Source organism: Bubalus kerabau, chromosome 20 (genome assembly GCF_029407905.1).
Source record: "Bubalus kerabau isolate K-KA32 ecotype Philippines breed swamp buffalo chromosome 20, PCC_UOA_SB_1v2, whole genome shotgun sequence".
NCBI classification, from domain to species: domain Eukaryota; kingdom Metazoa; phylum Chordata; class Mammalia; order Artiodactyla; family Bovidae; genus Bubalus; species Bubalus kerabau.
Window position 1 is genome coordinate 31,367,547 of NC_073643.1, and position 25,350 is coordinate 31,392,896.

The window sequence follows — 25,350 nt, forward strand, 5'->3', positions numbered from 1 at the left end:
GACCAGCATTCCACTGGAATAGATCATTTGGAAGTACAACACTAATGTTATGACCAAGGGTGGGTGGGGGGAATGAAAAGTGTAAATTATAAAATCCTTTTAGAGAACTATCCAATCAGAGTGAAGCTCAAAACTTAGCTGGATGGTTGGGGAAAAGGAAACCGTCTTATTCTCCACACTGTAGAAGGGAAACCATGCAGCCCAGGAACTGCAGGGTGTCATCTCAGTACTCTGAAGGCAGCCAGCCTGGGCAGGAGGCCAAGACACAGAGGAAGGCAGGGCCCAGAGAATCCCTGATAAATGAAGCCCTGCCCTGTCTCTCCACCTACCTCTCAATCAGTCCACTCCTGAAATGCCCCTCCTGTGGACCTTTCAGGTCCAGGAGCCAATAAATTGCATCATTTTAAAGCCATGGTAAGTTGGATTTGTCTTTTACTTCATAGTACAAAGAGTCTTAATTGATCCCCATAACTTATCTCATCAGATCACCATGACAACCCTGCTATAAGATGCTTTTATTCCCATTTTACAAATGGAAAAACACTCAGAGAAGACAGCTGAACTGCTATTGATTGCTTAGGAACAAAAATTTGATAGAGTAGATTTGGGGTTCAAAGATGTGGGTTTCTGTCTTAGATCCATTGTATACAGGCTGTTTCCTCATCTATAAAGTTAATACTTTTTTTTTTTTAATCTTTTCTCCCAAGGTTGACATAGGGTGATAAATCAAAGATCCCTTAGGAGGAGGCTCTTTCCTACTGTTAAAGTGCTCTACAGATGGTTGCTATTGCTATGCATGGAACCCACAGCTCCAGCCTAGAAGTTCAGGCTGGCATGTTGCTAGCTTAATGGACCCAGGCTACAGCTTGTTCTTTGATGCAGGAAAATATTTTGATTTCCTTTTTATATGATCTTCTGCTTGACAAGTCCTTCCTTCACAACTCGTAAAGATCCAAAGCCAAACCTAGACTCTGACCCCTCATATTATGAATGGGAACTCAGCTACACGTCAAGTATAAGCTTTACTCTTCAATTATTTGGCTCCTATCACTCACACATGAATGCATACTCCAAGACCCCAGCAGTCTTGGGCTGAGAGGCCTGGATTATTTTCCATGGGTTCAGTGATAGATTTTCTATGTCGTATTAGCATCCCATATGTATATTTTATATCTTCTGCCTTTAGGGATTAAAAAGATAAACACATTTCATTGTGCAATTTTCTCTTGTTAGGAATAACTTTGAGGCAAAAGTCTCTAGTTATTTAGAGTAAAGAAAGTGAAAAACTGTTTATAATTCAGTTCAGAGGGTAAAAATTTGTTCTTTTCATGAATATACTGAAATGATTTGCCTAAATGATTCAGAGTTGATTTCCCAAATATATTAGTTATGAACAAAAGAATTGTATTCATCTTTGGACTATTTATAATATTAGAATAAAGTACTTGTCAAATAAGGCTCTAGTTTGATAAGCACAATATACAAGGAGAAAAATGAGATATATTTATTCTTGTTATTTAGGGAATATGTGCTTTATTGTACACACTTTGCTTCTGGCTATGGAAAAAGTTATTTATCGGTAAGTCTTTTCCTTTCATTTCCCTTGAATATAAATATTAACTGATGGTTTAACAATCTTGTTCAGGCTATATTTATGAAAGATAGCTGTTCTCACTCAAAAACTCCCAATATTGAAGTTGTAGCATTATTCATAAAGATATGTTAGGAAGACCTTCAGTCATAAAAGTTGAGATGCATCTCACATTAACAACTTGAAAGGAATCTGAGCTGGAATTTCTTTTATATTAATGTACATGAAAGGGAAAAGTGACAACAGCCAAGAACTGAAAAAAATGAATTTTAGCAATCGGGTTGACCTAGTTTGAGCTCATCAGATGCCAGTGCAGTAAAGGTATGTTTAGAGTGTCAGAGTGTGGCTTCCTGTGGTCAACCTCCAGGAGAAAACCAAGCAGTGGGTGTGACATTGAGTAATTAGCTTGTTTTCTTTGGCTTCAATCAAAGGCCCTTAAAATATATTCAAGGTTGGTAGCAATGTCCTTGGAGTTGAAGGCGACCTGTTTATATTGTCTTCATCAAAGTCAACTGTTGGGTTCCAAAGAGGAAGAAATATAATCCAGGTTCAAGGACAACAACCATTGAGAAATCCCTTCATCTCTGAAAGAAAACCAAAACATCTCTCAGTTCTGTTTATGAAATGCTTAAGTAATTTTTCTCCGCTGCTGGAAAAAAACACACCCCACAGCTGGAATCACTTACAGCATAGGTTTGATTGTTTTTTTGCAAATTGAACGATTAATTCAGGCAAACAACCAAAGATTTAATTTAATTTTAAACTGGAAGGGATGGACAATCATACTGGCTGAATTCCTAGCTTGGCAGACTTTGGGGTCTCAGCAGTTAGTTTAGATAATATTGTGACTCCAGCAAGTCCATACTGGAAGGTAGACCAAGTTTTTAAAAAATGATTTGGTACCACTGGCCTAACTCTCTTTTTATGAATGTTTTCCTGTTTTAAAATGGAGTACTTGAAGGGATAATTTCAATCCTATTCCTTTACCCAAAGGCTCTGTGAATCTGTAATTGCATTTCACTCCCACCTGAGGAAAAGTAACATGATCAAAAACTGCCAGTAACCACAGACAGGAATTTTTATGACTTGAGTGGTATCTCCTCTAGTTTGGCCAAGTATATTTATGCACAACCAGCTTACTCCACTCTATTCCTGCCTGCACACACTTTGGAGGCAAAGTTGGACCTTTTGTGAGCCGTGGAAGACCAAGCTAACCAAATTTACCCTGAACCACCCCAAAGATCAAGCTAAGGATGACCCAAATGATGAAGCCAAGCATGAGCTACCGTCGTTATTCAGCAGCTCTTTGTAGAGGATGGCACAATGCCAGGCTGCAGAATGTTCTGAAAGATGCTTTTACCTGGCGATAAAGTCTAATTGATGAGGCAAAGAGCAGAATTAGCACAGAGAAGACAACACAGTTGACTCTTGAACAAGATGGGTTTGAATTGCACAGGTCCACTTAGATGTGAATTTTTTTCAATAGTAAATACCACAGCAGTACATGGCCCATGGTTGGCTGAATCTGCAGATGAGGAACCATGGTTATGGAGGGTTGACTGTAAGTTATACTTGGATTTTTGACTGTGCAGGGGTCAGTGTCCCTATCCCTCCCGCTGTTCAAGCTTCAGCTATACTCTTAAGGCTGGTCAGAGACTTTCTTTCAGGGAAAAAAAATTGAATTGCATAGTATCCTGGGAATTCTAGAACTTTGAACACTTCATTATTTCTTAACAGGTCTGGTCAGTTAAAATGGCAGTGGGGTTCACTGCCTTTTGGCTTTGTTTATTTTTATCTCTCCTCCCTCCTTTCTACCTTCCTTCCTTTCCCAACTTTCCTCCTTGCTTCCTCTTTTCCTTCCTTTTGTGTGTGTGTGTGTGTGTGTGTGTGCATGAAATAAATCTTCTCTGATACTTGTATATGTCTATACTTTTCTCACAGGAATAGATCCAAAATAAATGCATGTTGCATAATGGATATACTTTTAAAACTGAAACCAAGGCAATACTAGACTTGTCAAAATGCTGCCCCATTTTCTGAGTTTCCACATCACCTTGCCCAGGCACGTCACACCCAACTTCCAGCTCCACATCAAAGAACTTCCTGCCCTTGTTTGTCACACCATGATGATGACTCCCTCCTCTGGATATCCATGCCACCTTCAGACAATCCCTTGTGCACTCCCAGTTGGCAGTTTTTACTCTAAAACTTTGTTTTATTATACAAGTAATACAGGAAAACATCCTTGCTGGATAAAAATGAAACATTGCAGAAGGAAACAAACCAAAATGGCCATATAGACCCCTCATGGGGGTCACTCATAGGCTATAGAGTGACCTCTGTTCACTCCCAGAACAAACAACTTCAGAGCTCTGAAAGTATCTTCCCAAGAGTTCTTCTAGGGATTTACACCCAAATTCATGCATATCTACGTATGTATAGATGGGTTGTTTATATGTATGTGAAATCATCCTTTTATATACTTTAGCAGTCTCTTTGAAATAAAATCATGTACCATCCATTTTTAAAAACTCTTATGAGAATATTTCACATCCTTGTCAACACTTGTGATTATCTATCTTTTTTATTATAGCCACCTTAAGGGGTGTGATGTTATATCTCATTGTGGTTTTGATTTGCATTTTCCTAATGGTCACAAGGAGTCAGACACGACTGGGCAACTAAACAACAACAGCAACAATGGTCATCCCTATGAACATCTTTTCGTGTGCTTTTTGGTCATTTATATGTTTTCTTTGGATTCTTTCTCCATTTTTAAATTGGGTTATTTGTCTTTTTATTACTGGGTTATAAGAATTCCTTACATGTTCTGGATTCAAAGCCCTTGTGTATATGTATGCTCAGTCGCTCAGTTGGGTCCGGGTCTTTGCGACTCTATGGACTGTGGCCCACCGGGCTCCTCTGTCTATGGGGTTTTCCTGGCAAGAATACTAGAGTGGATTGCCACTTCCTCCTTCAGGGGATCTTCCCAACCCAGAGATTGAACTTTGTTTCCTGCACTGTCAGGCGGATTCTTTACCACTGAGCCACCTGGGAAGGCTTATCAAATGGCAAATATTCTCTTCAATTTTGTGAATTACCTTTTTATTTATGTGGTGGTGTCCTTTGAAGAAAATTAAAGATTCTTAATTTTGGTGAAGTCCACTTAATCTTGTTCTTTTGTCACTTATTCTTTTGGTGTCGTATCTAAGGAGGTTTTGCCTAACACAATGTCATAAAGCTTTCCTCCAAAATTTTCTTCTTAGTTTGTAGCTTTGGCTCTTACATTTAGGTCTGTAATCCCTCCACGGTTAATTTTTGTGTATGGTGTAATGAAAAGGTCCAACTCCATTCTTTATCAGGCAATTACCTAGAGTTAGAAGGCTCTGTAATGTACCTTTCTCATCCCTACTTTTCTATAAAAGTGAAATTGCTCAGTTATGTGACTTTTTGCGACCCCGTGGACTGTAGCCTACAAGGCTCCTCCGTCCATGGGAGTTTCCAGGCAAGAATACTGGAGTGGGTTGCCATTTCCTTCTCACGGGATCTTCCTGATCCAGGGATCTAACGTGGGTCTCCCGCATTGTAGGCAGATGCTTCACCATCTGAGCCACCAGGGAAGTCCACTTTTCTATAAAAGTAGCCACTATTCTGAGTCTATTACCATTGTTTGGTTTAATTTGCCTTTTCTTAAACTTCTAATAAATGGAATCATTTAGTATATACCAGTTAATGAGTGACTTTTTTCACTTAAAAATTCCTGGGTGGTTTATCCACATCCTTGTTTGTCTCCTTATTTTTTTGTTTTCATTTTTATTGCTAAGTGGTATTCTATTGTATTTCATACACGTTTATTCATTCTCCAATTGGAAGACAATTGGTTTGCTTCCATCAGGGGACTTATAAATAAAGCTGCTGTGAACATTCTTGAGCATGTCTTTGAGTGGACATATGCACTCAACTCTGCTAGGCATATATCTAGGAAAGAAATTTCTGAGTCATAGGCAGATGTGTGTTTTGCCTTGGAAGATAATGTAAACAGATTTTCAGAGTGACAGTGCAGTTTACATTCCCAATGGCAGTGTAAGAGTCCCGATTGCCTACAGCTTGACCAGCACTTGCTATTAATTCTTGGCATTCTGGACCACGGGTGGTGTTTTCTCACTGTGGTTACAGTTGGCATTTTGCTGGTGACTAAAGATGTTCAGAACCTAATCTTGTAGTAAGCTTTGGCCATTTGTGTAAACACCTTTGGAAAGTGCCTGGTAAAATTGATTGCTAATTGTTTTATATCGGTTTGTCTTTTTCTTGTTGGTTTGTAGGAACTCTTTATATATCCTTATATTCTCGATAGTTTTGTCAGGTGTACATATTGTATATATTTTCTCACAGTCTGTGGTTTGCCTTTTCTCTCTCTTACTGATTTTGAAATGCAATTTTCTAAGTTGAGATATAATTCACATAACAAAATTCATCTGTTGAAAGTATTTAATGCAGTGCTTTCACCACATTCTCAAAGTTTTATAACCATCAACACTGTTTAATTCTAGAGTATTTTCATCACCTCAAGATGAAATGCCATATCTATTACTCCTTCTTCTTCCTTCTGCTCAGGCCCTAACAACCACTGATCTACTTCTGTCTTAATAGATTTGCCTATTCCAGACATTTCATTTAAACAGAACCATACATTATGTTGTCTTTTGTGACTGGCTTCTTTTACTTAGCATAATGTTTTCAAGGTACATCCAGGTTTTAGCATGTATCAGAATGGCATTCATTTGTTTAATTGCTGAGTAATTTTCCACTCTATGCATATACCACTTTTATTGATCCACTCATCAGTTGTTGAACCTGTGGTTTCTTTTAATAGATTTTTGATGAATAGAAGTTCTTAATTTTAATGAAGTTCATTTTTTAACGGACAGTACTTCATTATAATCTACTTAAGAAATCCTTGTCCTCTTCCGTGATTTACTATTTAAACACCTTCATTGTCCTAGATATCGTCCCACAATGGGATATTGGTGGAGGCTTACTTCTTTCTTTCTCCTGACTCCTTGTAGCCACTTCTCCATTGCTGGATACTGGATGATTTTTCAGTGTGTTGCTATTAAAAACAATGTTGAAATAAAAATTCTCTCACCAGCTGAGTTTGTGTATGTATGCAAGGATGTCTTTAATTAACTTCCTAGAAATGAAATTGCTGGATCAAAAGTTTGTACATTTTAATTTTTGACAGAGCCTACCAAATTGTCTTCCAAAAGAGTCTTCACCAAATTTATGTGCTCACCAAGAGCTAGAAAAGTGCCCATTGTGCCACATCTATGCCACTACTTGATATTGCCGGCATGCTTAATTGCTCAGTCATGTCCAACTCTTTGTGACCCTTTGGACCATAACCTGCCAGACTCTTCTGTCCATGGGATTTTTCAAGCAACAATACTGGAATAGGTTGCCATTTCTTCCTCCAGGGGATCTTCCTGACCCAGCGATTAAACCCACATCTCCTGTGTCTCCAGCACTGCAGGTGGATTCTTTACCCACTGGGCTATCAGAGGTATTTACTTGATATTATTGGTCTTTAAAAATGTTTGTCATTCTTATAAGCATACTGATATTTTGTTTAGGACATTCTTGCTTTCACAATCCTTGATGGGTAGGGATTCCTTTCCCCTTACCCTTGTAAGTCTCCCTTAAGTTTTGAGGTTAGCACTGTGTCACTGTCAAGGAGAAAAAGTTTTCTTCTGCTTTATTTTGTTCAATGCCTGGGGGCCTGTGAATTAAACTAATAGGAAACAGATTAACAGGAGAAAAAGCACACAATTTTTATGAATATTTACATACACAGGAATTCACAGAAAAGAGAAACTGAAAAAGTGATTGGAGTCTGGGGTCTCATATGCCATTTTAACAAAAGAAACAGATTCAGGTTTCAAAGGATGATATATTGTGGGCCAGTGACTGCAAAATATCTTCCATTAGTTCTCCCTATGAGTTATTTTCAGAAGGTCTGTTTATGCCAACTCATCTCAGTGTCAACTCCTAGTCTCTGATGACAATTTGTCCTTCCTTTTTTGGTACTGGGAAGGCACCTTCATGGACAGAAATCTCTGCCTTGCTTTTAGGCAGATAGGGGTGCTGCTACTGCTAAGTCGCTTCAGTCGTGTCCGACTCTGTGTGACCCCACAGACGGCAGCCCACCAGGCTCCTCCATCCCTGGGATTCTCCAGGCAAGAACACTGGAGTGGGTTGCCATTTCCTTCTCCAATGCATGAAAGGGAAGAGGGAAAATGACACGACTCTTGGCGACCCCATGGACTGCAGCCTACCAGGCTTCTCCATCCATGGGATTTTCCAGGCAAGAGTACTGGAGTGGGGTGCCAGTGCCTTCTCCAGCAGATAGGGGTAGTGCAGAGAAATTCTCTCCTGCATCTGTTACCTCTCAACTGCCTTTGGCTCAAAGTAACCTCTATGCCAAAATGGCATATTTTGACATGGCATATTCTGAACCCCTTTAGCAAGAAAAGTGAGAGTCGCTCAGCCATGTCCAACTCTTTGTAACCCAGAATTCTCCAGGCCACAATCATGGAGTGGGTAGCCTTTCCCTTCTCCAGGGGATCTTCCCAACCCAGGGATCAAACTCAGGTCTCCCGCATTGCAGGCAGATTCTTTACCAGCTGAGCCACCAGGAAAGTCCAAGAATACTGGAGTGGGTAGCCTGCCCTTTCTCCAGCAGATCTTCCCAACCTGGGAATCGAACCGGGGTATCCTGCAATTGCAGGCGGATTCTTTACCAACTGAGCTATGAGGGAAGCCCCTTTAGCAGGAAAATGAATACTTATTGCTTAATTGTTAATTTAACAGATTAGAATAATCAGAGTCAGACTTGATTTAAATCTGTAAGTCTGAGATAAATGTGTACATTGCTTTTCTCTGCTGAGGGTGGAGTTTCTGGAGTTCTTTCTCACAGGCTGCTCAGCCTCAGTCAGGGCCTCGTCAGTGTCCACCTGTTTGAGTGAGGACCCTGCAGGTACTCGACCTGAGTAGTCACACTAGGGAGAAGATTGTCTGCACTAGGGCTGAGCTCACACCACTTCCAACTGTTAAATTGTGGACATCGTTTGGCTCACAAACCAACCATTCACGTGGTTTTCATTTAGCGAGTTTAAAATGGACCAAGAAATGCCCTGGGCCACCTGACTGTCCCCTCTCCATACACAGCTTAGAGGAAAAGTTGTTAATTCCAGTGGGCTAATTCATTTGGAAACCCTAATATCCCTCAGATTTCAGATAGGCATCCTGTCTTGGGTTTTAGTTTTAATCTGCTCTTTTGCCATTTATCTTTGACAAAGAGGCAGTGTAGGGAGATGATGTAACATATTTATCAATCTGATGGCTCTAGACTGAACATGAAGCCAAGAAGACTAATTGGTGACTTCATGAATCAAAGTTCAGTTGACATTTAGCTTGTAAAGGAAGCTGTTTGTTTAAGACTTAAGAGTTAATTAATGGCTTCAGTTCTTCAAACCATAGGCTGAACCTGAGTGTTTTTGCTGTTAAGTTAGATCATGAGATCAACACACTTAACTCACATGTGGCTTTAATTCACTAAGCACCTCAGTTGATGTAAATGATGAGCCTTCACAACAGAAATGCAAACAAGATGCTCATTCCTTTGCTTGCTAATTACTCTCTCCGTTCCTCTCTTCCTCTTGCTTAGAAACGTATAATCAACACAGCAGGCACACTTAGCTGAGTGAGGTGCTCACACCTAGCAAAGTTCGTAGACCCACCCAGGAACAGTGGGCAATGTCATGGCTGCACTAAGCACTCAGGCCAGGGCATATGCACATGTGTGCAAGGGCGATGTCAGCACCAGTGTTTAATTTCTCTTTTTGTGTTTGGCTGAGACTGTGCAATTACATTTCTGTGAGTCAGTATTGCTCTCCCAGATCACTCCTGGAGTTCTGTTAGGTCTCTTTGGCTTGTTAAGAACAGAGACTACTTCTAGTAAACATTACCCATTCTAATTTATGGAAACATTTCAAAAATAGCCAAATATAACCATGTTGCAGGGGAATGGAAATATAGAACTGTGCAGTTTTCAAAATTAAGTTAGGTCATGCTCTCCCTCTCTCCTTCCCTGCTTCATGTTCTCTCTCTCTCCCTCTTTCTCCCTCTCACGCTCCCACCTCTCTCTCTCTGCTTCACTGAGCCTCTCTTCTACACTCTTCCTTTCTTCAGCTTTCATAGCCCATTACAGGTTTCATTCCTACACTTAAACATACTAGTGAAATTCCTGAGATCCTCTGATTGGCCCACTTTCCCCTTCACCACACATCACGAGAGCAGCCACCCAGAGTCCACTGCCCACCATGTCCTTAGAACAGGTACAACAAGGCTTAGCATCTCTTCAGCATCATCTCCCTGCCTACCCACTCCCCTCCCCGTCAGGTAGTGTTGCCTCTGCACTCCCCTCTGGTCTCATAAAGTCATTGTTGTTCCTAGTACCCTGGATGCTAAGTGTTTGCTAACCTGTCTGTCTTCCCTGCCAGTCTCAAACTCACTACTTTCCAAATGTCCTATTTCACCATTAGTCCCCAACATCGAGGGGAATCAAGAAACGCTTGCACAGATAGATGAATCTGTATAGCTCCTCACCTGAGAAATACTGTCTTGGTTGATTCAGGATGCTGTAACAAAATGTCAGAGACTGAGTGACTTCAACGACAAACATTTACTTCTCACAGGTTTGGAGATTCAAGATCAAGGTGCTGGTTGCTGCAGTTCATGATGAAAGTGCTTTTCATGGTTTGCTTTTCATGGCCACCTTCTTGCTGTGTCCTCACATGGCAGAGAGAGAGAGCCCTAGTCTCTTCCTCTTTTTATGACATTAATCCTGTCATGGGGCTCCCACCCTCATGACCTCATAACTCGGTTACCTCCCCAAAGTCCTACCTCCTAGCACCATCATGTTAAGGATCAGAGTTTCAGCCTATGAATTTGAAGAGGATGCATTTGGCCCATAACAATAGCTGGACTGCATTGTCTGTTCATTTTTTTTTAATGTAGGTGAAATTAATAGTGTAAGATAGAATTTCCCAGGCTCTGGCTCCATACCTCCAAAAGCTGAGTGAATAGGGCAGCACAGTACTGGGGTCCAGGTCTTACTCCTTCGACAGCTCCTTTCCCACATGCACCTCCTGCATCCATGGGGGAGCGCCAGCCCAGGAGGCAGGATCTCGGTGAAATCTAGGCAGCCAGATGCTTTCACCTGGATGCTCAGCGTGCTGTTCTGAGGATCGCTGCCCAGCGTGTCTGCCTGCTTCCTGCACAGAGACACTTCATTCCTGGCCTCTGGCCCTGCCATCGGTTTGCTGTCAGCTTCGACATTGATTTTAAATTTTATTATAGGCTTTTAGAGCACTCGAGGACCCAAGGCTTTCCTTCACCATCGATTCGCTTGTTCACAGCCGAGGGAATAAGCTTTACCATCTTCATTCCCTGGCGGGTGACCAGCTCCTCTGTCTTGCTTTTGGAGATATCCTTGGCTTGCTGTGGGTCAAGTCTTTGAGATTGTGCTCACTTCCCCAGGCATCTGTGGTGCGGAGACACCTCGTTCCAAGCCAGATTGAAAGCTCTGTCTGTTCACCATGACCGAGTGACAAGAGCTCACTTGTACTGAGTGCACAGCATTTGTCAGCTACCTTGCTAACCTCTTGACACACCGCATCTCATTTCATCTTCCAAAAGTCCTTAGGACATACATGATTTATTCCCAGTTTACAAACAGGGAAACTGAGACTCATAAAGGCACAGCAACTTAGTGACTATAGAGGCATACTAATAACCTCTTCAACAGTGCTTGTCAAACTCAGTGCCCAAGATGTTCTGTGACTGTGCGTGAGTAATAAACAGCTCAGGCCATGGGAAACACACCCCACAGGCTCAAATTCAACACCCAAACTGGCCTATGTCATGGTCAATGAGACAAGTCAGTGATCATATGCTGGAATGTCTTGGTAGCATTAGATCATGCTCAAAGTTTCTAATCATGGCTCCTCAGTTCTGCACTTACCTTTTACTGACTGGTACCCAAGGATTCTCAGACCTGCTCCAGCCAGTGGCCCACACTTGCATGGCACTGCTCCCATGGACCTGGAACATCTCTCCTGAGATGTAGCCCTGTAGGAATTGTTTCTGTAGCCAAAGACGGGAAGGAAAGGGTCATCCTTGTCACATGGGATTCTGGCTTTTTCCTGCCCTACCAGCTCCACTTCTTTCTGTCCTCGTCACAGCCCCTGCAGGAGTAAACCGTGTCTGCAAGTTAACTGCCCTCCTTTGACTGCAGAGAAGATAGCCACCTGAAACTCTGAGCTGTAAACTCTAGGTCAGCACAGTGCTTCCTGCTTCTAAAAAGCTCAGGGATTGGACAGAACCTTTTTTTTTTTTTTTTTACAGCCTTGGCCTTCTGATCTGCTCTTCGTCCTCTTCCCTCCTTCTTCCTGTGCTCTCTCTCTCCTTCCCCGTTGTGTAGTGGCCTAAATTTTTCTCCATGAAACATGTGTCTGTCACTATGAGATCCCAGGACAGGCCTGAGAGCCAACACAGCAGAGCACAATAAATCCTGTGTCTGGGTACATGGGCAGGTGGCACGTGCCAGCAGCCTGGAGCTAAAAACGCAGCCAGATCTTCTGGGGGAGTGGGTTTTTTCGTGGCCTTGCCAGCATCCCCAGCAGGCTGGGAGCACTGCTAATAGACCTCTGTGTGAGTGCTAACAGAATAGGAAGGGAGGAAACCTTCTAAAGGCTAACATTTTTCACAGTGCAGTAATCACAGGGAGCTGTCACTCCCCCAGGCGGGAGGCGCACGTTTAATTTATGCACCCTGGCCGCCAGGTTTTGGAGTTCGCGCTGGCTCTTCCGTGCCTTCCGGGGTTCAGAGGATCAGATGGGCGCCACCCCGATGGGCATGGCCAGGTGGGCCCAGGGCTACTCAGGACCAGTACTTAGGGGTCCTCAGCAGTTCCTCACTACCACCACTCCCCTCTCCTAATAAGTCATTTAACCTCTTAAACCTGAGTTCCTTATGTGTCAAATGGAGTTGATAAAAGTTAACTAGTTTTCAGGGACTTGGTGAGGATTCAAGGGGTAGTCCGGTGAGCGTCTGGGACCCAGCACCCAGGAAGGTCACAATGAACGTTAGCTCTGTTTTGCTGTCATCATCATTGCCTGTCATTTACAGGAGAGGTCTAGAAAAAGTCATCAAACTGCCCAAAGTCACGCGACCAGTAGGAAGTAAAGCCAGGATTTAAACCCAGATATTCTGACTGCCAATCCTAGGTGCTTAGCCACTGTGCTTTATTACTGTGTATAGACTGTGTTATAGAAGTGTTGATAATGAATCTACAAATTCCTCAAGGACCAGGATTGTGTCTTTTTTTTTTTTTAACAAAAAATTGAAGTATAGCTTATTTGGGGCTTCCCTGGTGGTTTAGTGGTAAAGAATCCGCCTGCAATGCAGGAGACCTGGGTTCGATCCCTGGGTCAGAAAGATCCCCTGGAGAAGAGAATGGCAACCCACTTCAGTATCCTTGCCTGGAGAATCCCATGGACAGAGGAGCATGAGGGGCTATAATCCACAGAGTTGCAAAGTCAGACACAACTGAGTGACTGAGCAGGCATACACGCATAGCTGATTTACAATATTGTGTTAGCTACATAGATGTACAATATAGTGATCCAGTATTTTTGCAGATTCTATTCCATTATAGTTTATTATAAATAGTAGGTATAATTCCCTGTACTGTACAGTAAGTATATCCTTGTTGCTTATCTGAGCTATATATAGTACCTTGTATCTCAGTCTCATAGTTTGTCCCTTTCCCCTTTTCCTCTTCCCTTTTGGTGATCACAAGCTTGTTTTCTATATCTATGAGTCTGTTTCTGTTTTGCATATACATTCATTTGTTTTTTTTTAAGATTTCACACATAAGTAATATGTTAAAGTATTCATCTGACTTATTTCTCTAAGCATAATATTCTCTTGGTCCATCCACATTACTGCAAATAGCAGTATTTCATACATTTTTTGGGGCTGAGTAGTATTCTGTAGTATATATATCTACACATCTTCTTAATGCCACATCTTCTTAATCCAGTTGTCTGTTGATGGGCACTTGGGACAATATTAGAACCTACTTCCCAGGGTAATGTGGGAATTAAGTGGAGTCCCAACCTAAAGATGAAGAAACTGAAGCTCTGAGAAGCTAATGTGCTCGAGGTTATACAGACAGTAAATTGGAGAAAAGAGTTTTGACTTCCAATAGTATGACTCCAGAATTCAAGTTCCCAACCATTGTATTTGTCAAGATTCTCCATAGGATGTGTATATACATATGTAGACAAACTGATTTAATGGAATTGGTCCACGTGACTGTGGAGGTACAAATCTGAAACCTGCAAGATAGACTAGCAGGCTAGAAACACAGGAAAGGGCTGTGGTCCAAGTCTGAGGGTAATCTGCTGGCAGAATTCCTTGCCTGGAGAATTCCATGCACAGAACAGCCTGGAGGGCTACAGTTCATGGGGTCGCAAAGAGTCAGACACGACTTAGTGACTAAACTACCACCACCATACATGTAAAACACTGAGAATGATGCCTAGCCCATAATCAGCACTGTGCTAAGCGTTAGTTGCCTGGTCAGGGCTCTATATCCAGTATCTGGAGCTAGGAGCGCACATACAAGGAGCTGAATACATATTTGTTGACTGACTTGACTCCCTCTAGTGCTCTTTGTTAGGTTTCAGGCCAAAGATGTTTAGCGCTAAAAATATTACACACATCTAACTCCCTCGTCCTCGTGCGTGATTCCTCCCATAAGCAGCGGAGCCCAGAGTCCTGGAGTGATATCTCGTTTCAGGCACACTTAATGGGGCTCCATGGGCAACCCAGACTCTGCTCAAATGCCACGCCTGGATATGTGCCACATTCTCTTCTCTTCTCCCCTCTCCCCTTTCCCACAAGTAGTTAACGCAGTATCCAAAGTGGCAGTCACACACAGCACAAGCCTTGACAGATGGGTTTGGGGAGATCTTTGCATCTAGAAATGAAAGCAGGGCAGGGTAGCCTCCTTCTCCTCAAGTACAATTACCTGTGGTCTTTAAACTCTCAGAAAGCTCCCCATCGACCAGGAACTTTGTGACTTAATTCCACTCCATTAATATTCAATAGTGAAAACTAAACCAATTAACTGTTACCAAACCTGCTTAATGCCAACCTGAAGGTGAAAAGTTGGCCCTCCCAGCTGTGTTTCTACAGAACTTTACCTACAGGTGTTTCTGAGCTAATGAGAGTTTAAGGGAAAAAAAGGAATTAGGAAATAGTCAAACAATAGGAGCCCCTGTCCTATAACTTTTCTCTGTGGGTGGTTTGCTTAGGAAACCACATAGGAGTTTCTAATTAAAGGAGTATTAGAAGAATACATCCATAAATTTCAGAGCCAGACTTAATTTTCTTGTTTGAAAACTGCCAGGGAAGAGAGTGGATTGCAAATATATGAAATATGACCAGATGAGACTTAATGAATTCTAAGTTTATTCACTGAAGTATTTAACTATCCAAGCCATCAAGTGGGGATAATAAATTTGAGTGTGTCATAAGATTGGCCCACTTTAATTCACATTTATAAAATGAGCTATAAATAAAGGGCCTGATTCAGTGCTTAATTTTTAGAGATACATTAACTCTTAATTCCTGTGCCTCCATGATGCTGAGCAATGGAAGCAAATGAAGAACACTGCGAGATCAGAAGGAAGCTGACAGTTCTGATACTTGGGCCAAAGGGCAGAGGACTAGCCTTGATGATTCAGCATCTCTCATCAGGACACAGACCTCTTCCCTTGTCCCCAAAGTCAAGTTAAAACCTAAGTTAAGCACCTGGGAAGGAGGAGAAGGCTGATTTGCTGGGTTAATGACGGAGAGTTTAATAAAGAAGATGTTGTTTACAAAGATGAGGGCAGGGTTAAAGGCAATCAACAAAACATGGCAAATCACTATGGAGCCCTTTTCCCACCTCTAGATCTAAAGAAAGCTACTAGAACTACTCTACTATGGGGTCTCTCAACAACCTACTCCTAAGAGATCTTCATGCTTAGGGACTCAGAGGTCAGTAAACTCAGAAACACAATATATTTTCAGGTATTGATAAGTGAAATGATGAAAAATAAGGCAGGAAAGGAGTTATAAACAAGTAGTGGAAAGGTGGGGAGAGACTTCTTGAGCAAGGTGGATAGCAAAAGCTTCTCAGGAATGGTGATGTGTAATCTGAGACTGGAGTCAGAAGAAGCCAGCCCGAGGAGGGCAAAGCATTCCTGCTGCCAAGAACCTGAGGGGGGCCAACTGGGCATGCTTGAGGGCCAGAGAGAATCCCCAAGAAGCTGGAAAGTGATGAATGAGGTCAAGAGGGAGACAAAGCCTTCTAGACTCTCATATGCGTTAGGTTATGTTCTAGCCATGACAGATCATAAATGAGAAGATTTAAGCAAGGGAGGGGAGTGATCTGATTGACATTCTCCCATCCAAGTACTAACCAGGTCTGACCCTGCTTAGCTTCCGAGACCAGATCAGGCATGTTTAGGGTGGTATGGCCATAGACCTGATTGACATTCTGAGTGACACTCTGATTGCTGTGAAGGGGATACAAGAAAGCAGAGATAATAAGACTGGTTACAAAGTAACTGCCCAGTAACAGATGAAGATGGCTTGTACCATCTTCATGGGAGGACCAAAAACAAAGAATGGTGTTGGGTCTGAGGTCCATTCCATCCACCTACTCATACTGCAGTTAGCGGGCAAGGGGCCTCCCAGAGCTTGAGACAGTCACTACCCAAGAATAAAAGTAGTTACAAAAAGAGAACTTTGTAGCATAGTGTCCTAAAATTTCTGTATGCTGCATTTACTACTTTTGAAATTAGAAGAACATTTGTAAAAATTTAAAACATTTAGGAAAAATTTAAAACATGAAGGAAAGAACTTGGTTAGGCAGCAGTTGACTTTAATATATATAGAAGAAAAATACGTAGGAACTTTGGTAGATCATAGGATCAATGTGGAGTGGGAGATGGCTTTTGCAGAAAAGATCTTCACGACCAAGATGATCACAATGGTATGATCACTCACCTAGAGCCAGACATTCTGGAATGTGAAGTCAAGTGGGCCTTAGAAAGCATCACTATGAAAAAAGCTAGTCGAGGTGATGGAATTCCAGTGGAGCTATTTCAAATCCTGAAAGATGATGCTGTGAAAGGGCTGCACTCAATATGCCAGCAAATTTGGAAAACTCAGCAGCGGCCACAGGACTGGAAAAGTCAGTTTTCATTCCAAGCCCAAAGAAAGGCAATGCCAAAGAATTCTCAAACTACCGCACATGCACTCATCTCACATGCAATGGCACCCAACTCCAGTACTCTTGCCTGGAAAATCCCATGGATGGAGGAGCCTGGTGGGCTGCAGTCCATGGGGTCGCTAGGAGTTGGACACGACTGAGTGACTTCACTTTCACTTTTCACTTTCATGCATTGGAGAAGGAAATGGCAACCCACTCCAGTGTCCTTACCTGGAGAATCCCAGGGACGGGGGAGCCTGGTGGGCTGCCGTCTCTGGGGTTGCACAGAGTCGGACACAACTGAGGCGACTTAGCAGCAGCAGCAGCAGCACATGCTAGTAAAGTAATGCTCAAAATTCTCCAAGCCAGGCTTCAGCAATACGTGAACCATGAACTTCCTGATGTTCAAGCTGGTTTTAGAAAAGGCAGAGGAACCAGAGATCAAATTGCGAACATCTGCTGGATCACTGAAAAAGCAAGAGTTCCAGAAAAACATATATTTCTGCTTTATTGACTATGCCAAAGCCTTTGACTGTGTGGATCACAATAAACTGTGGAAAATTCTGAAAGAGATGGGAATACCAGACCACCTGACCTGCCTCTTGAGAAACCTATATGGAGGTCAGGAAGCAACAGTTAGAACTGGACATGGAACAACAGACTGGTTCCAAATAGGAAAAGGAGTACGTCAAGGCTGTACATTGTCACCCTGCTTGTTTAACTTATATGCAGAGTACATCATGAGAAATGCTGGGCTGGAAGAAAAACAAGCTGTAATCAAGATTGCCGGGAGAAATCTCAATAACCTCAGATACGCAGATGACACCACCCTTATGGCAGAAAGTGAAGAGGAACTCAAAAGCCTCTTGATGAAAGTGAAAGAGGAGACTGAAAAAGTTGGCTTAAAGCTCAACATTCAGAAAACGAAGATCATGGCATCTGGTCCCATCACTTCATGGGAAATAGATGGGGAAACAGTGGAAACAGTGGCAGACTTTATTTTTTGGGCTCCAAAATCACTGCAGATGGTGATTGCAGCCATGAAATGAAAAGACGCTTACTCCTTAGAAGGAAAGTTATGACCAACCTAGATAGCATATTCAAAAGCAGAGGCATTACTTTGCCAACAAAGGTCCGTCTAGTCAAGGATATGGTTTTTCCAGTGGTCATGTATGGATGTGAGAGTTGGACTGTGAAGAAGGCTGAGTGCCAAAGAATTGATGGTTTTGAACTGTGGTGTTGGAGAAGACTCTTGAGAGTCCCTCGGATTGCAAGGAGATCCAACCAGTCCATTCTAAAGGAGATCAGCCCTGATATTTCTTTGGAAGGAATGATGCTAAAGCTGAAACTCCAGTACTTTGGCCACCTCATGCGAAGATTTGACTCATTGGAAAAGACTCTGATGCTGGGAGGGATTGGGGGCAGGAGGAAAAGGGGACGACAGAGGATGAGATGGCTGGATGGCATCACCGACTCGATGGACGTGAGTTTGAGTGAACTCCAGGAGTTGGTGATGGACAGGGAGGCCTGGCGTGCTGCAATTCATGGGGTCACAAAGAGTCAGACACGACTGAGTGACTGAACTAAACTGAATGAAATTTTTGATTGCATAATTAGAAAAATGGTTTCTAGGATGAGCAGTGTGATTCTTTGAGCACCTTGAGGGGATGACAGTCTTATCCATGTGTTTGTCCCCCATTTATAGGTGCACACTACCTGGTACCTAAAAAGCTTGGAAAATATGATTTTGTGATATAATAAGAAATATATTTTTCCCTTGGTTCTTGACACAGAGCTCTTAAATCCCTTGAAATTTTGAAGTATGGGGACTCCCCACCTTTGAGTTTCTGTCTGGGGGTTCCTTTGGCTTCCCATAGTATGTCAGCTTACCTTCTACAAAGACTATACCTGCCACTTGGTATGTTAATGGCAGACATTAACCATGTTTTGTACATAAGCCTTTTTGCCAGTTCTGAGCAAATTTTTACCCATGAAAAGTGAAAATGCCATGTATCAGTTATTCCCTATTATCCCAGGATTTTTAGTTTGTTCCTAATTGTTATACCAAAGTTAGGATCTTCACTGGGATTCTGTTATGACTTTTGAACTAAATTACTATTGGAAGATGAACTAGGTATTTATATTGGTCAGGCCACTTTCTTTGTAAGAGACAGAATCACAGTTTAAAGCAGCTTGAGCTCAGTGGTTCACACAAGTGGAAATTCCAGGGATAGTTAGTTACAGCTTCAGGCCCGGCTGCATCCAGAGACTCAGAAGGCATCATCAGGGCTTTTCCCCTCTGCCGTTCTCTTGAATGCTTCTCATCAGATAGCCAGTATAGTAAATATGTTCTGTCTGCTTAGCTAAACTGAAACTATATTTTCCATAATTCATTTCTGTCCATAGTTCCAGGTTAGTATGAACCACAGACTTTTTGTATGAGATTTGGAATTGGAACTAGAGTGTCATTCATATTTCTTTTTATGCTTGGAAGGCCAGTGCAGGTCATGAGGTGCTGCTGTGGCTTGCTTATACTGCCACTTGCCTGTTTACTCACCTTGTGGGGCTGGGCTCATACGTCTCCAACTTCTGCATCTTCACCTTCTCTTATTCCCAGGCCAAGTGCTTTTTTAGCTCCATGAGGAGCCAGCTTCTCCCCCAGCTTACTTCCATCATCGAAGTGGATGACTTGGAGGTGGAGTGAGACCAGTGTGGATCCTAGTCTCGCTGCATGAATTTCTGCCCATCCTCACAGAATTCAGTTTATCTTTTCATCCCCTACTTTATGCCCATCTTTCCTTCTCAACAGCCCACCCTGCAGACCTCAGCTTCCTGCCCTCGACCCAGAAAGAACACCTTCCCATAGACTGTTGAACCACTCTTACAATTACAAAAGGCCAAACCATTGTAGCAAATAACCCCAAATATGTATGTTCTACAGGTTCTGCTTTTCTGAGCAAACTCTGACAGAGCAGGAAAGGCAGCTGTCGTATGCACAGAGTCCTCACCCATACAGACTTAGCACTGGGTGAACTATTATGGTATCTCCAGCCAGAAAAAATATCCAGGGAGGACTCAGAATAGAGGCATTTTGACTCATGGATTCATTCCTGCATCTACCATCATGGTTCAGGCAGGGGCAAGAGGTTCACCAAAGCCTGAGACTCATTCCCACCTTTGTGGCTAAAAAGAAAAGAAGATAGTAGACTTCACCCAATACACGCAGAAGATTACCTTCAGGGTAAAAAGAATTGGGTCCTTGGAAGGAAGAGTAAAGAGTGACAGGCAGGCAAAAGCACATGTCCACAATGCCCTTCCTGCCTTCTTGTTTTTGGTGGTGGTGTGTTTACTTGGAGAAGAAGAAATGAGATACAGTTAACTGAAAAGCAGTGGTTACTCTGCCCAGCACTGAGCTTAGCACTTCCTATATATTATCTCCTTTTCATGCCCACATTAACTCTATGAGGAAACCGAAGCTCAGGGAGGTATGACAACCAGCCCAAAATTCCCCAGCTGAAGAGTCCAGGGGTTCGAATTTGAACTTAGGTCTGTCTGCCTGTGCTCTTAGTTTTTTCAGTGTCCTGCCCATATACCCAGAAATTGTGTTGTGTTTAACGATGAACACATGCTCTCTCTGTTATATTTGCCTAACCTTGGTGATTTTGTAAAAAATGACCAGCCAGCTGAAAAGGAAAATAAACAAATAAAAAAACCCAAAACAAAAACTGCTTCTTTCTCCCAGGCTGCAGAAGCAGACAGTGCTGCTAGTGGGAAATAGATGGTTCGCTGCATGTAATTCTCAGCAGTGTTTGGCAAGACGGCTCAAGTGTTAGAAACTTTTGGGGGGCGGGTGTAGGCAGAAGGAAGAGTCCTCATATTAACAACCCAGAATGGTTGGGAAATTTTTAGGTGTTGGCAAAGAAAGTTGCCACTATCTGAATGCAATTGCAACATCACTGCATTATTAAGTGTTTGGGAATTGCAACTTTTTGTGACAATGGAGAAATCTCTCAGATTGATATTTCATTAGCAGATTTTAAGATGAACGGGAGAGTAACAAAGGTTTAAGTTCTAACTGTGTGTATTCTGTGGAGGAGAATTGAGTAAGAGCTCAGAGGGAATGTGGGCAGTCTGTGAGTTTGAGGAAAGGCGGAGGGTAGTTTCTGCTTCTCTGTGCCACTAAAGGTTCCAGTCCTCTCTAGGAAACATAAGATCCTGTCCTTTGCATAACAAAGGGGCAAAGGTGCTTATAACCCGAAGTTCCTTTTTACGTAACCAGAAATATTAGTTGAGCACCTGAAAGATGTTCAGGATTATTTAATGTACCAAATAAATGTCTGACTATATGTTTTCTCAGCTGGAATTTGCAACTCTCACACCAAAGGAAGTTGAACTAGAAAGTCCCGACAGAAAGTGCTAAAAGGTTAGGAGACTTCCCATTTCTACTCAGTTCTCCTCTGCACTTTTATCTGGAGAAACCAGACAGCCCTGGGCTGAGGCTGAGCGGCAGCTATCTGAGCAATAAAATGATGCCATTCTTTTACAGGTGTCCTGTTTTCTAAAACAAATTCTGCATGACTATGGTGTTTTTCCTGTCTTGGATCATAATCTTCTCTGGGAATATAAACTCTGAGCTATAGCTCAAGCATCTTTAGCTGGTTCACACACTCACCATTGCTTTGGAGCCCTTCAAATCCCTTTTTTTTTTTTTTTTTTACTGGAGGGGAATTGTCATTGAGAGCAGGCAGTTATTTGAGTTTAGGCTAATCTAAAAACCAAAAAGGATGAGGGGAACTCAAGAAATCCCATGTTACCACACATCCTTTTACACATGAAAGCAGAACAGAACAGTAGATGAGAAACTACTGCTCCCAGTTCCTGCGTCCCTCCCAGGTTTTGCTTCTCTGTGTGATCATCTCAGTTCCTGTTGCTCCAGGAGCAGACTTGGGACGAGGATCTGGACACAGGGAGTTGATTTAGGAGATGGTTTCAGGAAGCACTGACTAGTGAGCAGAGGAGTAAGCCAGGAAAGGAAGGAAGCCAAGAAAGAATGTGTTAGCGAGCAATCATGTGGAATGGGGAGGTGAATCCCCCTGGGACGTGGGTGCCAGGGGAGAGAACCCCCATTTCCCTCCATCATTCATTGGTTGAAGGCTGCTTCCAGTTTTTTTGGAACTTATAGCCTGTCATGGGAAGAATCAAGACCTTGGGTTAGTTCCAGAAAGCCTCTCAGGCAAGAAAATGCAAAGGTGGCAGTGGATGGCCCACAGGGCTCCCTGCATTGGTCAAGTGTGAGGGGCACAGCAGCAGCAATGACCGCTTCTGAGTCTACTGTTGTGGAGAGGAGTGAGCCTCCATCTTGCTCACCCACCTCTCTTGTGGCCATCGACCCCTTGTTCCTCTCTCGGCTGTGGACAGAGGCTGACTCTGCCCAAAGTCTACAGAGATGCCCTGAGAAGTTCTTTCTCCAAACCTTGCTGAGGACAGACAGTTAATTATTCACCAACCACTTAGTTCTGCCAATAACGGTCTCCTTGGCAACCTACAGCCCAATGTAATAGAAATGAAATACGTTGAAAATATATATATATGGGTTTGAAGACATAGGTAAAGGATCTTTTTTACCTTTTTCATAAAAATGCCTTTAATTTATATTTGACTTTTGAACACTAATTAAACATAATAGAGTTTCCAGTGCCGTTATCAAGAAGTCCTTACCACATCCATCCCTTGCAGCTCTAGATCCATTTCGGGGTTGTGTGCTTCTAGGAGACAGGCAAGGATGCTCCCTTCCAGCTGAGATGCCTGCTTCTTTTTATAGCAAATGAAGCACTGTCATGTGACGACCCCCAGAGAGCCCTCCACTACTAATGACAAGCCTTGACTGGCTTCGGCAACAATACTCACTTGTGGTGTGACCTTGGGCATGTCACTTACCCTCTCTGGGCCTCCATGGTCTCATCTTTGAAAGCCATAAACTGATGCCACACTCTTGGAGATAGCTGTCTCTCTCATCTAAAATAAATTCTGCTTGACTGTGATGTTTTTCTGCCTTGGGTCAGACCTTTCTCTGGGAAAGTTTACTGGGGGGAAATTGTCATTCTGTCTCCTTCCCTTTAAGATCTCAATGTAATAGCTAAGAACTAAAGCCCCTGCCCACACTTCCTTCTGCTGCAGTGCCGGGAAAAGAGTGAGGCTCCAGGCCCAGCTCTGCTGTTTTGTCAGCTGTGTGATTTGGAAAGTCAGCTAACCTCACAGAACCTCTCTTTCCTCATCTGAAAAATGGGGTACATAATTGTACCAACATCTTAAGAGTTATTGAAAACATTTAAAGGAGATAATCTTTGTAAAGCTGCTCAGAAAATATTGCTTTCAAAGGGAAAAAGAGGATTTCAGTTTTTCAGGATCCTCTCCTTTTTGCCTCTCTCCTCTGTCTGCCCACACCAGATCCCAGGAGTTGGTCTCCTAGAACTCTGGGAATTTTTAAATTTCCTCTAGTGATTCTCAGATCTCTAAAGTTCAACTTGATGACCATATTACATTTATTGTTTGTTTCTAATTAGCAGAGGAAGACAGGCTCACTGTAGAAGAGACAAATAAATAAACAAAACCAAAAGATACAGAAATAAGGAGATGGAGGGCACATAATCTACAGTCCATCAACAACCATGGTTAATAGATGTATGTTTCTGTTTACTGTTTTTTGGAGGGATGGGGGTACATGATTAAGCCCATACAGTATACAGATTTTTGTGTCCTGCCTCTTGCCTTTAACATTACCATGCACTCATTTTACTCCATCATAAAAACTTCTTCATGATGATCTACTGTGAGTAGATACTATTATTTACTTAACTATTTCTCCATTGTTGGATGTTTAAAATATCCAATATTTTATATTGTTGGATACTTAAAATATCCAAAGTATCAATATTTTCCCCATTAAAAATTGAGCACAGAACTCAGTCACAGATCTCCCAGCTTGCCCTCTTTCTTTCAGTCCCCTCAAGCCCTCCATGGCAATCATGTCACTGGCATTTCTATGAAGAAGTCTTTTGCAAACCCAGCACAGTTGTAGAAACAAATTCACTTCATTGTTCTCTACTTTCCCCCTTCTGTGCCCTATGGCAAGTCCTTGTGGCTTTGGGGAAGCTTTCCTGCCCCTGTAAGTGGACAATCATAGCCTTTGCTTCTTTCCTGTCCTTTGAGTGTTGACAATGCCTTTCTGGAACTCAGCACAACCCCCTGGGCCAGAGGTGGGCATGTGAGTCAGGCCTGGCCCATCCTGGTCTGTCAACCAACCAGCAATGGTGATTGGTCCAAGAACTAGTGACAGGAACTTGGAGGTCCAATCGGAATCCTCCCCTGAGAAGAATGACAGATGCTAAGACGTAAAGACCACACAAGGCAGCTGTGTCAGCCCAGAGCAGCAGTGTCATCTTGTCTTCCCTTTTCATGAGGAGGGCTTGTGAGACAGCAGCCTGAGGGAATGCAGAAAACAGAGGTGGCCAGTGAGAGCGCAGGGCTTGGGGGCAGGACACACAGCTCTAACCCTGAGTCCTGCCTGCGGCTCACCTCACACTTAGACTTGGGGAATCTGCCTTAGACGTGAGGGACCATCACTGGGTCCTTCCCTGCTGCCTGAGCCAGCGCCTTCCCTCTTTGCTTATAATAGTGTGAGTGAGGGTTCAGCTCCTTACACAGGGAGTCCTGATTGCTGCTTTCCTCAGCGTGGCCTTCCTAGAGGCTGTCCAGTAGACACTGTGACGTCTTTCAGGAGAGTTCAAATGCACGCCTCCACAAGACTTGGCAACAGCTGCCCATTCCTCTTTCTGGACTTCCTCAGAAAAAAAAAAAAAAAAGAGGAACCTGTGTAAAGGAGTCAGGAGCCCCAGAATCCCCCTGCATCAAACCAAATGTCTCCCCATCAACACAGGCTCATGGTGACACGGTGCTTCAGCCATAGAGACTATTAATGCCCCAGACGTAGACAAGAGGGGCCCAGAAAACGTGAGCCTGACTTCTGAGAACTCAGTGATATACCACAGACAGGAGAGAAGACAATCAGAAGTAGATAAAGCTTTTTTATTTTTGTTTTTTCATACACATATCCTTATTTTTAAAGTGTGAGTTTCTCCCCCATTTGCTCTTAGACTGCTGTTAACCTTTTTCGTCATTGGATAAGAAGGAAATAAAGGGCTATTTTTGGAGGCATGATGCATAGGAAAATTCTCTGAAAGTGATTTCTCATCCTCTCCATTCAAAATGAGGCTCGTGGCTCTGAAAGGTTACTTGGGGTGTGAGAAACAGGCTCTTTTTTTTTCTTTTGGCAAGAATTGGGCTGACATCAAGAAAAGGTTTATACATGTGA

At 42.7% G+C, this 25,350-nt stretch overlaps 2 long non-coding RNA genes across 2 annotated transcripts in view; one reads left to right on the plus strand and one right to left on the minus strand.

Annotated features, from left to right (window-relative positions):
- LOC129634988 (uncharacterized) overlaps window positions 1-25,350 on the plus strand; it is a 370,413-nt gene that overhangs the window by 343,084 nt on the left and 1,979 nt on the right. The window contains exon 6 of the long non-coding RNA XR_008706043.1: window positions 7,066-7,151. This is a non-coding gene — a long non-coding RNA (uncharacterized LOC129634988). The remainder of the gene's footprint in view (window positions 1-7,065; window positions 7,152-25,350) is intronic.
- Window positions 1,537-12,454, minus strand: LOC129634990 (uncharacterized). The gene is made up of 3 exons (XR_008706046.1): window positions 12,236-12,454; window positions 11,673-11,794; window positions 1,537-2,175 (listed from the first exon to the last, which is right to left on the minus strand). It is a non-coding gene; the product is annotated as an uncharacterized LOC129634990 (long non-coding RNA).